The following is a 13,416-nucleotide window of genomic DNA, read 5'->3' as shown; positions in this document are numbered from 1 at the left end:
GGAGGAGGCAGGGATGAAAGACGCTTTGTGAACTCAGCTCTGTTTACTTAAGGCTCTGGGAAACATGCTGAAAACGTATACATTAAGTGCATAGCCTAATGCTCTTTTTTTTATAAACACATTTCCCCAAATATTAATAAATTACTTGAACTGATTACCAACTAGTCGAAAATGTGATCTAGAAATAATTGGGTTTGGAGATGTTTCAGGCTGTAAGGAATGTGTAAGCTTGCGAAGCTCCTTAACCCGGACTCCAATTTAGAGTATTAATAGCCAACAGAAGTGTTATTTCTGTTCGAGTTGAGTATGATCTTATGAAATGGGATTTTTTTTTGTGCCCACTGCACACCACGTCTTGCCCATCCCGTTACACCTCCTGCCGTAGCTCCTGTAGGTGCTTCCCTCCTCCTGCCTGCAGCGGAGAGAGAACATTCCAGTACCCCCGGTGTCATCACACGCCCTGGCTCTGTCAGCGGGAGACACAAACGTCCTACAGATGCCTTCAGAGAAGTGCTAATGAAATCCTGCTTCTGCTATTAAATAGAGAAACACCCCCTGCCCCTGCCTGCATAAATTACAGTCTGTGAGAAAAGCCGGAGGTGTGGGATAGAGGCGGGAAAACGAGAAGCAAACTGGAGCTCTCCAAAAGATGGGATCTGTGCAAGGAGGGGGGGGAAAAGGTAATTTAATAGAGTTTTCAGGTCAGAGGCACTAGTGCGTGGTGTCGGTGCCAGAGGCCAGGTCCAAGAGAACATCTGTTGGCTTCTGCTTCAAGACACCCAATGAAGTGAAGTGAAAACCGCAGGTGGGGCTGGGATGCACTCTCTGAAAAATCGCTGCTTCGTTTTTCTCTGAGAAGCTGAAAAAAGGAAAAAAAAAAACGCCAAATGGCTGTCTTAACTGAAGCAACCTGTTCTCCTCCTTTGTATCTTAAATTTCCTGTTCCTTCCCAATTTTTATTTGCTAAAGCTGATTAAAAATCGAAGAACATCACCAAAAATAACCCAACAAAAAAAAAAAAAACTGTCATTTTTAAATATATAGAGGTTTCTTTACTAGAAAAGTTACCTCCAAATTAGAAACCAAGGGAAGGAAAGAAGTGCTAAAATTCAGAACTAAATTTTTTAAGAGGATTGTGTATGTAATGTTAGTTTTAATTCAGAGGACGCTCAGCGTTTGAGATTTTTCAGTCAACAGTTTAACTCTAGTTTTTAGGGTAGTTTTAGAGTAGTTTTTAGATGACAGCTCTATGCTGATCACTGGAAAAAAAAATTCATACAGGACTGTTTGTTGCTGCACCCACGCGGTTAGACCGTATCATTTGGAAGTTCTAATGGTCAATCCTTAAAATGCTTGATTTGCATTAGAGATCACAAAATTTTTATGCTTGTTTTGATGCATGTTAATAAACTTCAACTTTTTATTCTTAAAATAAGTTGTTTATAATTCCAATCAAGGAGCATTCAGAAGATGCTTAGTTTTGGTTAATACATCTGCTCCACATTTTCAAGAATGTGAGAGATTCTTGTTTTCTTCAAGGGAGCTATGTGTAAGTGGGATTTATAATTATTAGTCTATTATGTAAACAAAGCTCTTGAGGCCAGTTTAAGCTCCAGGGAGGGCAGGACTGGACTTCTGGTTTTGTCTGAACTTCTTGGGATGACATAAAGATACAGACATGTCTTTAGTTTTGCTGAATTTTGCCATATATAGACTTTCTTTTCCATTCCTGATGCCTAAATACCACAGTTTGTGCACTGTGTGCTGCCAGAGAAGAAGTGGGTGGCAGCATGATAAGAACATTTTCCATTATTTCACTTGTACATCGTGCTTTATGTTGAACTTTGGTTCCAAAAATGGCTCCAGATTAATTTGATATGCATTTATGCCAGAACAAGTGAAAGTGTTTTAAGATAAACGGGAACAACATACTCATTTTCTCATGTGGAGCTGATCAGGAACAGCCAGGGCTTTTTTAACTACTAGAATACATGCTTTCAAAACAAAGAATCATTCATAGAATGGTTAGAGTGTGAAGGGATCTTAAAGATCATCGAGTTCCAATGCCCTGGGCAGGGACACCTCCCACCAGACCAGGTTGCTCCAAGCCCCATCCAGCCTGGCCTTGAACCCCTCCAGGGATGGGGCATCCGCAGCTTCTCTGGGCAACTTGTGCCAGTGTCGAGGTTGGAAGGGACCTTTCAGATTATCAAGTCCAACCGTCAACCTAACACTGACAAAACCCATCACTAAACCATATCTCTAATCACTGTACCTACCCATCTTCTAAATACCTCCAGGGATGACAATTCCACCACTCCCCTGGGCAGCCTGTTCCAATGCTTTATAACTCTTTCAGTGTCAACATTTTTCCCAATATCCAATCTAAACCTCCCCTGGCAGAACTTGAGGCTGTTTCCTCTTGTCCTGTTCGTTGTTACTTGGGTGAAGAGACTGACCCCCACCTGGCTACAATCTCCTTTCAGGTAGTTCTAGAGAGTAATAAGGTCTCCCCTCAGCCTCCTTTTCTCCAGGTTGGACAAGCCCAGGTCCCTCAGCTGCTCCTCATAAGACTTTTAAATATCTCAAGCCTTCCCCAAAGCCATAGATGGCAGGATTCAGTTTGCCCTTATGGACAAAAGATCATACCTGTGTTTCCCCAGTGACGGAGAGGAGAAGCTTTGCTCCCTCTCAGGCGTCAGGGAGAGGCCTGGCACATATATTTCTCTGTGACCATGGAGGTTTGTGTCGTGGCAAGCTCTGACCATTCATTGACATCTTTGGTACTGAAGCTCTTGCAGACATCACCTGCAGGTGTGGGAACCACAAGGCACGTGAATTTTCTTCTGCTCCTTGGACAGATTTCCTCCAGAGGGGATACTGGAAAGTCCTGGAGTATCAAACTTCCCTGAATTTTCACTTGAGCTGCAGCATTTCTGCTAGAAAAAACAAGTGAGGTCACACTAAACTAATGGCTTCCAGTGCCTTGTGCTCAGTGATAGCTCCCATCTGTTAATTAGATTTGATGTTGCTTTTGCTGCAGAATAGCAGTGCTGACTTGAGAGCATTTAATCAACCTGTAGTTGTGACTAAAGGCCAGACTCTGACTCCATTAAATTCCATTACATCTGGGTGACTTCACTGATTTCTAAGGTGTTTTATTCTGGCTTTCATTAATATGAATGCGATTATAATGAGGCTTCAGTTATGGTTCAGAATATATCTGGAGATAAACATGAGCAAATGTAAACAGTCATGTAAAGCATGTGAAGCGTAGGTAACATCTAAGTGGGTTTAATCATAAACAAGTTTTAGGAAATTGACAGCTGAGATATGACAGGGATGAGTAATTCATTAGCATTAGCTTCCCTGTACCAACATGGAAACTCAACTCGTCTACTTTTATTAGTCATTTAAGCAATGGTGTCTGTGTTTCAGAAATAAAACCCCCAAAACTCAAACCCCTCGATGCGATGTGCTAATGAAAGCAGCCTGAGCAGATGGTTTTTAGGGACTGCACTTCGTGTATTACGCAACTGAGCTGTTCTGTCAGAGACAGAGCAGTGAGGCAGAAGGAAGAGATACAGCTAAACCTTCACAGCTTAATTTTTCACTCATTGTTAAAACAGAAAATGACCTGAAGAACACTCCAAAAACAGGGGAAATATTCAGGCGTGCAAGCTATAGAAGTGATTTTCTTCTACCTTCCAATTTGAGCAATTATCTCATTAGAGCACTGGCGTTAAGAACTTGTTAAGTGTGTTTAAATTGTATCAGTGAGGAGGGAAGAAAATACACATTCTTGGAAAACCCTGGTAGCACGGCCAAGGGAACAATCCCAGATAGAATATGCAGTTGCTTGTTTTTTTGAGATATTACAGAATGAACCCTGAAGATACCAGCTTAAACTGCAGGAGTAATAAAAAAGGAAATTCAAACAGCTTATACCAACTTAAGAGTATACCTGGGGCCTCTAGATGGAGTTTAGAGAAATGAAGGCATCTTGTGGTACACAGGCTTCCTGCAGACAATGCAGTGCTGTTATCAGTAGTAGCTGATAGCAGTATTTCAGCAGCTGCAGTATTCAGAAGAGGAGCAATATTTGTGATTTTAGGAAAACTGTAAACCTGTCAATTTTCCTTAAAACATTTTGTGATGCAATTTCTATACTACCTTCGAAATCCATCTGTAAGAGAGATGGAGAGTGTTTGGTTAAAATTTCCACGAGCCCTGCACAGCGCATGTGTTTTCCTCCTTGTAATGGGCAAAGAATGAACAGGTGGTGATAGGACTTTTCGCCAGTCAGGCAATATTATGCTAAAAAAGGATTTATTTACAGCTTTTCTGTTTTTAAGGATTTTTTGCTGTAGTCAATATTTACTATGTGGAAGAGTGAATTATGAGGCTGTGATAATTGTGGAAGTTGCAATATAATCGGCAAAGACTAGTGAGCAAATCAATGATATCAACCCTGCACGTTAGACTGATACTTTTTTCAAAAGCAGGGATGTGCTGCCTTTAGGTGGTGTTTAGATGGTCACGAGTAGCCCCATCAGTCTCCTCCTGCAGTCAGTGGGAAAGTCCAGATGCTTCTGAAGACCTCGAGAAGCTGTGGGCAGAGAGGCTTGGAGGAATTTAGCCGCAGATTTTTTCCATATATTATCATGCTCATCCCTGTGGAGCCAGGAGAGGAAAGGATGCTCACACCTCGGTCACTGCGACGCAGAGCCCAGCACCTTGGCTTTAAATGCTGGTGAAAGTGGGTTTGGAGTTGCTTGTGAGCTGAGGACACTGAAAAGTGCCACCTCCAATCCCCAAGAATGGGAAATTCTTAATTACCGTATTATGTTAAAAAAACAGTTAAGGTAATAGAGGTAGTGAATGTTACACTTTCAGGCTGCCTGAATTCTGTGGTGATTTTATATGAGAAGGAGCAGTGGACTTTGATGTTAAAAACATCGTTGCATGTATTTGATAGACAACCGTCAGATTTTATAACTAACAGGGTTTTGTTTTTACCAAAAAAGGAGAGCTTTCCGTAAACAGAAGAAACAAACTACCTTTTATTTGTTTATCCCCATTACTTTTCCTTTTCCCTTCTCTGGGTGAAAGTCCTGGGGATACAGTAATGTACTGTTTCTTGTAATTTTAAAACATTTTTACTAATAAAGCAATCAGTTCTGAACAAACTTACACTTGCCTTTCCCACTGAGCCTGATGGATAGATGGAGGCAGATCACATTCTACTTAAGCTTATTGGAACCAAAAAAAAAAGCACCAGCAGTAAATCAAGTCTGAGACGTGCATTTTAGTACCACAAATAAAGTGTACGTGGAGAAGAGAACGTAGGTAATTGGGTGTGCATTTAAAAAAATAAATAAAAATTATTTAAAGAAGGAACTAAAATTATTTAGATAGGTAGTGGTGGTGGTTCTCAGTTTCCTAGGAGGGAACTTAATGTATGAAGCATTTAATGACATGCTAATCTTGCAGAAAATTGATGAAGATTAAGAATAGAACAGTGGTCTGCTGAAGCCACCATTACATATGATGCAACGTCTAATCAAATCAAAATCACACAAATCATGTAGGAACTGTCAGATTTGTACATTTTGCAGTTTGGGTAGATCATGGTTGTCAAATTCCTACTGTAGAGTTAATAAATCAAACCCAGCATGACTGGTGCTGTTTTTCCTCTCTGCTCTACTCTCCTATAAATAGCTCCCTGTTCAGTGGGAGCTGTGGCGACTTTCCCAGCAGGAACACGATAACAAAGATGTCTCTTCTACACCTGCCTTTGTGTCTTTTTCAATACCACCGTCTCTTGGTAGCATTAAGAATATGCTACTCATACTAGGAATTTACTTTTTCTATTTGGTCCCCTTTCCCTGAATTGCAGAGAATGAAATCAGGGTGTTGTTTGGACGTTGCACTGTATTTTTTATACATCGGCACAAATATAAATAATCTTCTATTTTGACAGTGCTACATTTGGAAAAGCTTCTGGCAAAGTTTGCTTTCTCACGTGCATTTCTATCCCAGTCCAGCTGTGTGGGGTTCATTTTGTACTAGACTGAAGAAATATCACACAGTAACATTTCTTCTTAACTTCCATTTTTTAAATGTAATTTCTTGTCTCCTAGGAGCCTGTGTAAGAAAGCAACCCCCAATCAAAAAATCCTTAAAAGAACAAGGAAAACCAGCATTTAAATCTGCAGAGTGCTCCAGCTGTGCTGCTGTCTCCAGATAGTCTGACATCACCTCGCAAAGGAAAAACACGCTGTACAGTTGTAATAGGATTAAACAGTATAAAACCTGCAAGCTGAAATGTGATTAATATGGGGTATTTCTGAGTCCTGCAGTGATTATATTGCTACACTGAGAAAACTAGAATCTGTTTATTAGAAGCATTTTCAGTACGTATAGATTTTTTTCTGAAGTTATTTAGAATTGTTGCCTTTCTCTCAGGCCTGCAGGAGATAATTTTTAAATTAACTGTGCAGTGTAATCAGTATCAGTAGACTCTACAATCTTGAGATGGCAAGAATTATGATAAGCCTCATACTAAGCTCTGGAGAGATTTGTACATGTGCAGTTTGCACTGCCCCATTTTTATTAGCATTTTCATTATAAAGTTGTTACTGGAAGCATAAAGTTAATGTTCTGTAACAAGAAAACAGCAATTATGCTGCCCTAAACACAGAACTCCACATTAAACATAGCAGATAAAAATAACAAGCAGATACAGTTACTCCAGACAGATACTGTGGAAAAGAAAATGAAGCATTTATATTAAAGCAATAACAACTTTTCTTTCCAGAAAAACTCCTATAATTTCTGAGTATTCATCTCCTTTGCATTTTCAAGTAGGACTTCCAAAAGCACACAGCATCAGCTTGAGTTATTTTCCCTTTGATTTCAAGGGGAAAACAAAAGTGAGGTAATAAATACGTGCTGAATAGCTTTGAAAATTCCTCTTAAACCTGTGTAGTCGTGGACTGGCTTTTGCCACACAGATGATCAAACTGACTGAATAGGGATAAGGGCAGTATTATTCACAAGAAGGTGAAGATAAAATCACTTTAAACACCAAAAGTTAGATGTTGTTTTGTTTGGTTTTTTTTATACAGTGCTTTGAGCTTCTCTGTAGAAGAATCCATGTTTTTATTCAGATTTTTGAAAAATAAATTATGTACCTCGTGTCTCCTACATTATCTATTTAAAATACTTTGAGAATGCTCTCCTTCATGTCCTCTCCCAGAATCTATCTTGAATGGACACTGTTGAATATCTCCGCAGCTGTAAATATAGCTAGAGTTTTCCCTTAGTGGAAAAACAATTTACAAAACCCAGGAAGAACTACTTAATTAGTTAACAAACTTCAGTTTTTGCTCTCATTAAGCAATGGTACTTTTATTTAAAAAGTAATAAAATGTGTTCCCTGGGTGGTAACACATGTTCGCCCAGGTCTCTGAGTTGGAGGTGAAGGTGATGGACACAGACTGTCTCTACAGGGTAAAGTGACAGCTGATAGTTGCACTGATTGGCTTAAAACCTGTTTAATTGACTAAAATTAAAGAAGAGATGGATGGATGCCTGGCGGAACAGCTTCTGCTCCCGCTCTCTCCTGCCTGCTCAGTTGTTTCAGTGCAGTTGTCTGTGGGCTGCTAGAGAGAACTAATTCAGGTTACAAATAACTCTTTTTAAACAAGTTTTGCATGTAGATTGTTTTGCAACTTGAATGTAGAGCACTCGGTGGTGCAGAGAGAACAGGGAGAGTGAGATGGCAATAAACTTACTGTCAAGGAGGACTGGCAGGGACACATGAACTGCAGTGACAGGTGGGGAGTGCAAAATACTAAAACTTATGGTACGGTACTACTGACAAACTGGGAAATATTTTAGTAAATATCTGTATTTTTGATTCCAAGCATTCAGTAACCTGGGAAGTGTTAGGTTTTTTTTAAAGTTCAGCAGAAATGCAGCTCAAAGTGGGAACACACAAAGGGGGCTTCAAGTCGTAAACACACTAATTGGTATTAACACATCAGCTTGAAAGAACAATTCTATCAAAGATCAGTTATGTTGAAATATTTTTAACTACATGAAAGGATAAAAATTTTGTATATCAATGTTTTAGTCTTCAAATAACATCCAGTAACATACTTCTTATCCCTAGAGAAAAAAAATCCTGGTTCCTGATATGCTAATCAAAAGGAGAAAAAAAAAATTATAAAAGTACTGCCATTTGTAAGACTTTCTTTCTGAATTGCCTGATTTAGTTCACGACTCTCCCGTGCTGCAATGCCCTTTGTCATGAAAGAACTGGGAAAATCTTCAAGCGAGTTTGTAAAGTGTTATTATAAGAATATAAGCGATCTGATAAGAATATTCCTTCGCTGTTTGTCTAAACCTGCTTTTTTGGGCAAACTGTTCTAAAAAATATGAAATTGGAGAACAACACTATGAGTTCAGTGAGAATTTTGTACTTCCCCAAAAAATTGTTTGCGAGCGCAGCAAACTCCGATGCAGTGAAGTGCACACGTACCGTAGGATTCCTTGTATTAGTTAAGAACCACAACAGACATTTGGGGTTGGTTTCTGCAATAAGCGTACACAAAGTTGATTTGAAGATAATTTTTTTTACAATATTTCTTACAATATTAGTTTGTTCTATCTATGAATTCTGCACTTCTGTTAAAATGTGTTATGCATTCTACTTCATAAAATGTGAAAAGATTTTTGTCTAAAAAATACTGGTATTATAATAAAAATCAGTAAGTTTGGAAAGTTAAGCACTGGAAGCTCTTCAAGTTTCAAAGTCAAAACTGTCACCATAGTTCTCTTCTTATCCTCTTGCTGATATTTTTTGTTGCAGATCCTTAGGCCTATGATCACATAATTTACTGTTTTCTCTCCCAGGACTACTGGTTCATTTAAGCAATTAAATAGTACTTGGTTTATACCCTATATAGAGCTTTGCATCCTCCCTGTGGCTTAATTAATTTTCTTATGGGGGCTTATGGGGCATTTTTATTGATTTGCTGCTTCAACAGAAACAGCTTTTCACAAAATGCTTGTGGGGGAAAAAAGGGAAAGTGAATGATTGAAGGTTAGGGTAGAAAGTTTCCCTAACTTTCTGTGTTCAATTTAAGATATCTAGGATGAGGGGGTTTGGAAGCGATTATCACATTTAAGAACAGATGCTGAAATTTTCAGCTACAGAAATGCACAATACTTTTCAAAGCACACTGCAAGATGGCATGGTGAGCAACCAGGATGGGAGGAAGTCACAATTAATGAACACGGTTTCTATATCATAAAGGAACTCTCTGAGAAAAGTATTATCCTCTTGAAAAATTTGTTCCTCATTTCCCTTTGTGAAGCCTCATGTTTATCTCTCAGCATCATCCCAGCTTCTGTAACAAATGAGGCAGAGTCTGGTTTTACAGACAACCCTCTGCTGTGTAGCCCTAACTCATATCTAGGTCAGGTCCATCAACAGTGCTCAATGAGTCAGAGGTCCTGTGCAAATGCCGTACACAGGGCTGTGATGTTAAAGATTCCCAGAAATAGCTCGTGCAAAACCAAATGGAAATGAAAGCCATACAAGGCAGTACTAATTCTAACTTCTTATTGATTTTGTTACTTTAATTCTGTGGAACCACTCTTACTGAAGAGCTAAGCGAGGTGCGCTCTGGTATGACACCTGTGAAAACATATTTTCAGTAAAGTGTTTTTCCCATTGTTTGTGAATAGAGACAAACCACATAAGTGGGAAAAGGAGTCGGTATCTGCTGTGCCCTCACTAAAGGGCGTTGATACTCTCTTCATGGATTCCAGCTCCAGAAGCAGGCTGAAGCCCTACGCAATGCTTGACTTGCTTTGTATGTGAACTTTGCGTTCTCTAAGCACTCTGTAGGGTTTTTCGTTATTATTGTATGAGAGTTAGCTAAGGAGAAGTCAATGAGATTGGCTAGACATGGAGGCTACAACAAGGAACTGAAGAGAGGGAACTGGTAGCTGTATTTGATAAACACTTGTGTGTGCAGGAGCTTATCTGTGAGTGGCGAGACAGAAGTTAGGGTGAAAGAAAGTACCTGGAAAGAGCATTTGAGGAAAACAGGAAAGATACACTTGTGAATGAAAACAGGGACTGGGAGCTGAAAGGTAGTTAAAGAGGTCAAACGTGGAGACACGCAAGACAGGCAGGGAGTGCATGTGTAAAGTGCACTGTGAATTTAGTCAATAAGGAAACCAGGACAGAATGAGATAAACAGACCAGGATCAGATTCCCTCTTGAGGTGAGGGAAGGAACGAGTGTCTAGAGACCTTGCTGCATTCAGGAGCCTGACTCGAGATTCATAAATACTGCTCTGTTTTCAGAAGTTACCACTGAAACTCCTTTTTATCTTGCCATCTTCTGTTGTCTGCTTTGAGAGGGGACTTACAGCTGATGCTAGTTCTCCTGTTGGCTGGATCAGCTGTCCTGTGTGGTGCATCTGAACTCATTCTGGTGGTGAGTTATGTGGGCTTTAATATGGTGGAGCTTCTGGAAGAACTTGAGGGTATTTTTGTTTAAGCTGTGGAAATTGTGATTCAGAGTTGCAAAGCCTTTGCTTTAATCTGGCTCTGTGCCCTGGCCAGGCACCCCGGCCATGATCGCCGTTCTCTCCTCACCTCTGACAGACAGAGCCCCCAGCACATTTTGACAAGGCCAGACACCAAAGCTCAGACATTCCAGCTCTGGGTTTTTTGCCTTTGGTAAAGAAAAAGCCTTTATTAACGTGGCCTTTTACACAAGCTTGACATTGTGCAAAGTAGAACTGTATGAAATAACTATGTAAAAAAGTAACAAACCATGTGTCATACTGATGCACAACCAGCGGTTCTAACTATGTGAAAGATTTGGGACAAGCACTTTTCTTGGCAGAAGAATCCACCCTACTTGCCATAGTGAGGGTTGGTGACTCAAGGACCAGAGAATGTTCTTTCAATGCCAAGGTGAGGATGGATATTACTCATGTCCTAAAAAGAGCACAGACCTTTCCTTTCTTGGGTGGCGAGTGCCTGAGCAGGCATGTGCTTTCATCTTTATTGCTCCAAGTAGCAAACGTTCTCTAAAGGATGGGAGGTGCAGCAGTGAGCAGGGATGGGAAGAGGGGAAAAAACGGGCACTAGGAGTCCAGAATCACAGAATGGTAGGGGTTGGAAGAGATCTTCAGAAATCATCTAGTCCAACCCCCTGCCAAAGCAGGGTCACCCAGAGCAGGTTGGACAAGACAATATCCAGGTGGGTTTTGAATATCTCCAGAGAAGAACACTCCACAGCCTCTCTGGGCAGCCTGTTCCATAGCTCTGGTGCCCTCAAAGAAGGTAAAGAGGGTGAGTCAAGACAACAAGCTAAGCACAAAGGCAGACTCCTAAGCTTTGCTTCTCATCAGGTCAGAATATCCATGCGTGCCTGCTATAATGTTGTTCTGTCATTCAGGTCAGAGGGGACAAATTAAGTAAATTAGCAGAGGAGCATGACCACAGCCTCTGGAAAGGTCTGGCCTTCCTTCCCTTCTGCCTTGTGTTTGAGTCCCTGACATAAATTCTGTATTAGGTGTCTCATGTAAGTCATTCTGAGAAGAGGAATACTGGTGGGGTGAACACTGGTAGAGTACAGCTGCTCAGCCAAAGCCTTTCTGCTGGGGCCCAGGGCTCAGGCTGGTTCCGGCCAAGCTCGCCTCGGCAGTAACCTTTCTCTGTACTTTCAATCTGCATCTGTAGCAACTAAGGGAGCAAAACTCAACAGAAGACTCTTTATGCTGTGACTGCTGTACCACCAGTGAGGAGAGGTGACTTTGTGTGACACACAAATGATCTGACTTCCTCACACTCACCCTGTCACACATGTAAGCTGCAGCCTGTTTGCTGTCATCTTTCATGTCTGGTCTAAGGGCGTTTGCTTCATTGAGCCCTTGTACGTGACGGATTCTTCTGTCCAGGCCAAAACACTCTTACAAGAATAAAGGAAGGGGATAAAACTGTGAGGCTGGCTGTCAGCTCCTAATTATTTTAGCATCCGGCAGAGAAGGCTAGAAAAAAAAAGAAAGAAAATTAAAGGGAGGAAAATTGCAGATTGGAATACAGTATAAATGGTCAGAAAATGGCCGGTGATGGCAGAGATGGCTCAGCTTCAGAGCTGTAGTGAATCAGGTCTGGGGCTCTGGAGTGAACATTTATGATCTGGATCATCATACAGGTTAAAAAATGTTTTGTCGGACTAAGAAATATATAGGTTTTGCGGCAGTCTGCTTGTGGCTGAATTTTGCTTGTCACAAGTATATAATCAGTGATGTTTAAAAGTATTTTATAAGCTATTTCTCAGTTAATATGTACACATTTTTTCTCTTACAAAAGGAAATTATTTAAGTTTATTACTGTAACTGATAATGAAATGAATTCTTGCTTTCACAAGTTTTACTCTTTACACTTAATTGACTACATCTGCAGTATGACAAGAAAATAATGTAATACTGTTAATATTTAGGAAAGATAATGAGATTCCTACACAGTCATTTGTACTGAAATTAACTACAGTGACACTATGGAATTCAGGATTAAATTCACTAATATTGAAGGCAAACAACATTTATGATTATTTAAGAGTGAAAGTGATAAAGCTGGTATTCAGTGGTTGTTAAAGCAAAACAAAAAAACCCAATAAAACAGAAAAACATGATGCAGAAGTGAGTGTTTATCAGGATTCTAGCAGCATGAGTTGTGCTGTGCCCTGGAAGTACCTGTCTTCAAGCTCCTATCAAGAAAGAAATCCTAAAAAAAAATTCAATACCCAAATTAATAAATTAGGAGCTGAATCAAAAAAAATGAGCATGTTGATACACGCTGGTACACAGCTTGCTGAGGCAAATGTAAAACTTGTGAGGTGCACTCAGGTAAGAATAAACTTATAGAACAGTTGTGGTCTTAGGCATGAGGCTGAATATCCACCTGAACTACACCACAAATGTTTACATACTTGTTAGCATGGTGGAAATTGTATTTTCCTTCAAATAATCCAATTATATTGTAGCAAATGAGCAGCTTAATCCAAGGCACACGATTGTTAATTATCGGTGGGAAATGAAAACGGCTTCGGTATCGAAGGGCAGCGTGAGTATGAAGCGTCTTTTCAGACGTGTGACAGAAACCCCATCCTCCTCAGGGCCCTGGGGCAGGGATGAGGCTGCTCCGGTGGCCCGGGCGGTGGAGAGGGGCGGGGGGGCTTCACCCCAGCGGGGAGAGCCTCGGGCCAACAGGGGCTCGGCCGGTGACCGGAGGAGATTCCCCCCCTCATGTCCGCGTATCCAACCCCTCTCCCCGGGATCCCGGCCCCTCTCAGCCCCGGGGTGCGCCTCAGGAGACCCG

The 13,416-nt window shown here is 40.7% G+C and overlaps 1 protein-coding gene across 1 annotated transcript in view; it reads left to right on the top strand.

Annotated features, from left to right (window-relative positions):
* The window catches only part of ZFAT (zinc finger and AT-hook domain containing), a 112,432-nt gene that overhangs the window by 18,027 nt on the left and 80,989 nt on the right, over positions 1-13,416 (top strand). The gene's annotated exons all lie outside the window — the stretch shown is intronic.

This window comes from Calidris pugnax, unplaced genomic scaffold (genome assembly GCF_001431845.1).
Source record: "Calidris pugnax isolate Ruff unplaced genomic scaffold, ASM143184v1 scaffold41, whole genome shotgun sequence".
Classification (NCBI taxonomy): Eukaryota; Metazoa; Chordata; class Aves; order Charadriiformes; family Scolopacidae; genus Calidris; species Calidris pugnax.
Note: the sequence above shows the minus strand (reverse complement) of the source record. Positions and strands in the feature narration are given on the sequence as shown.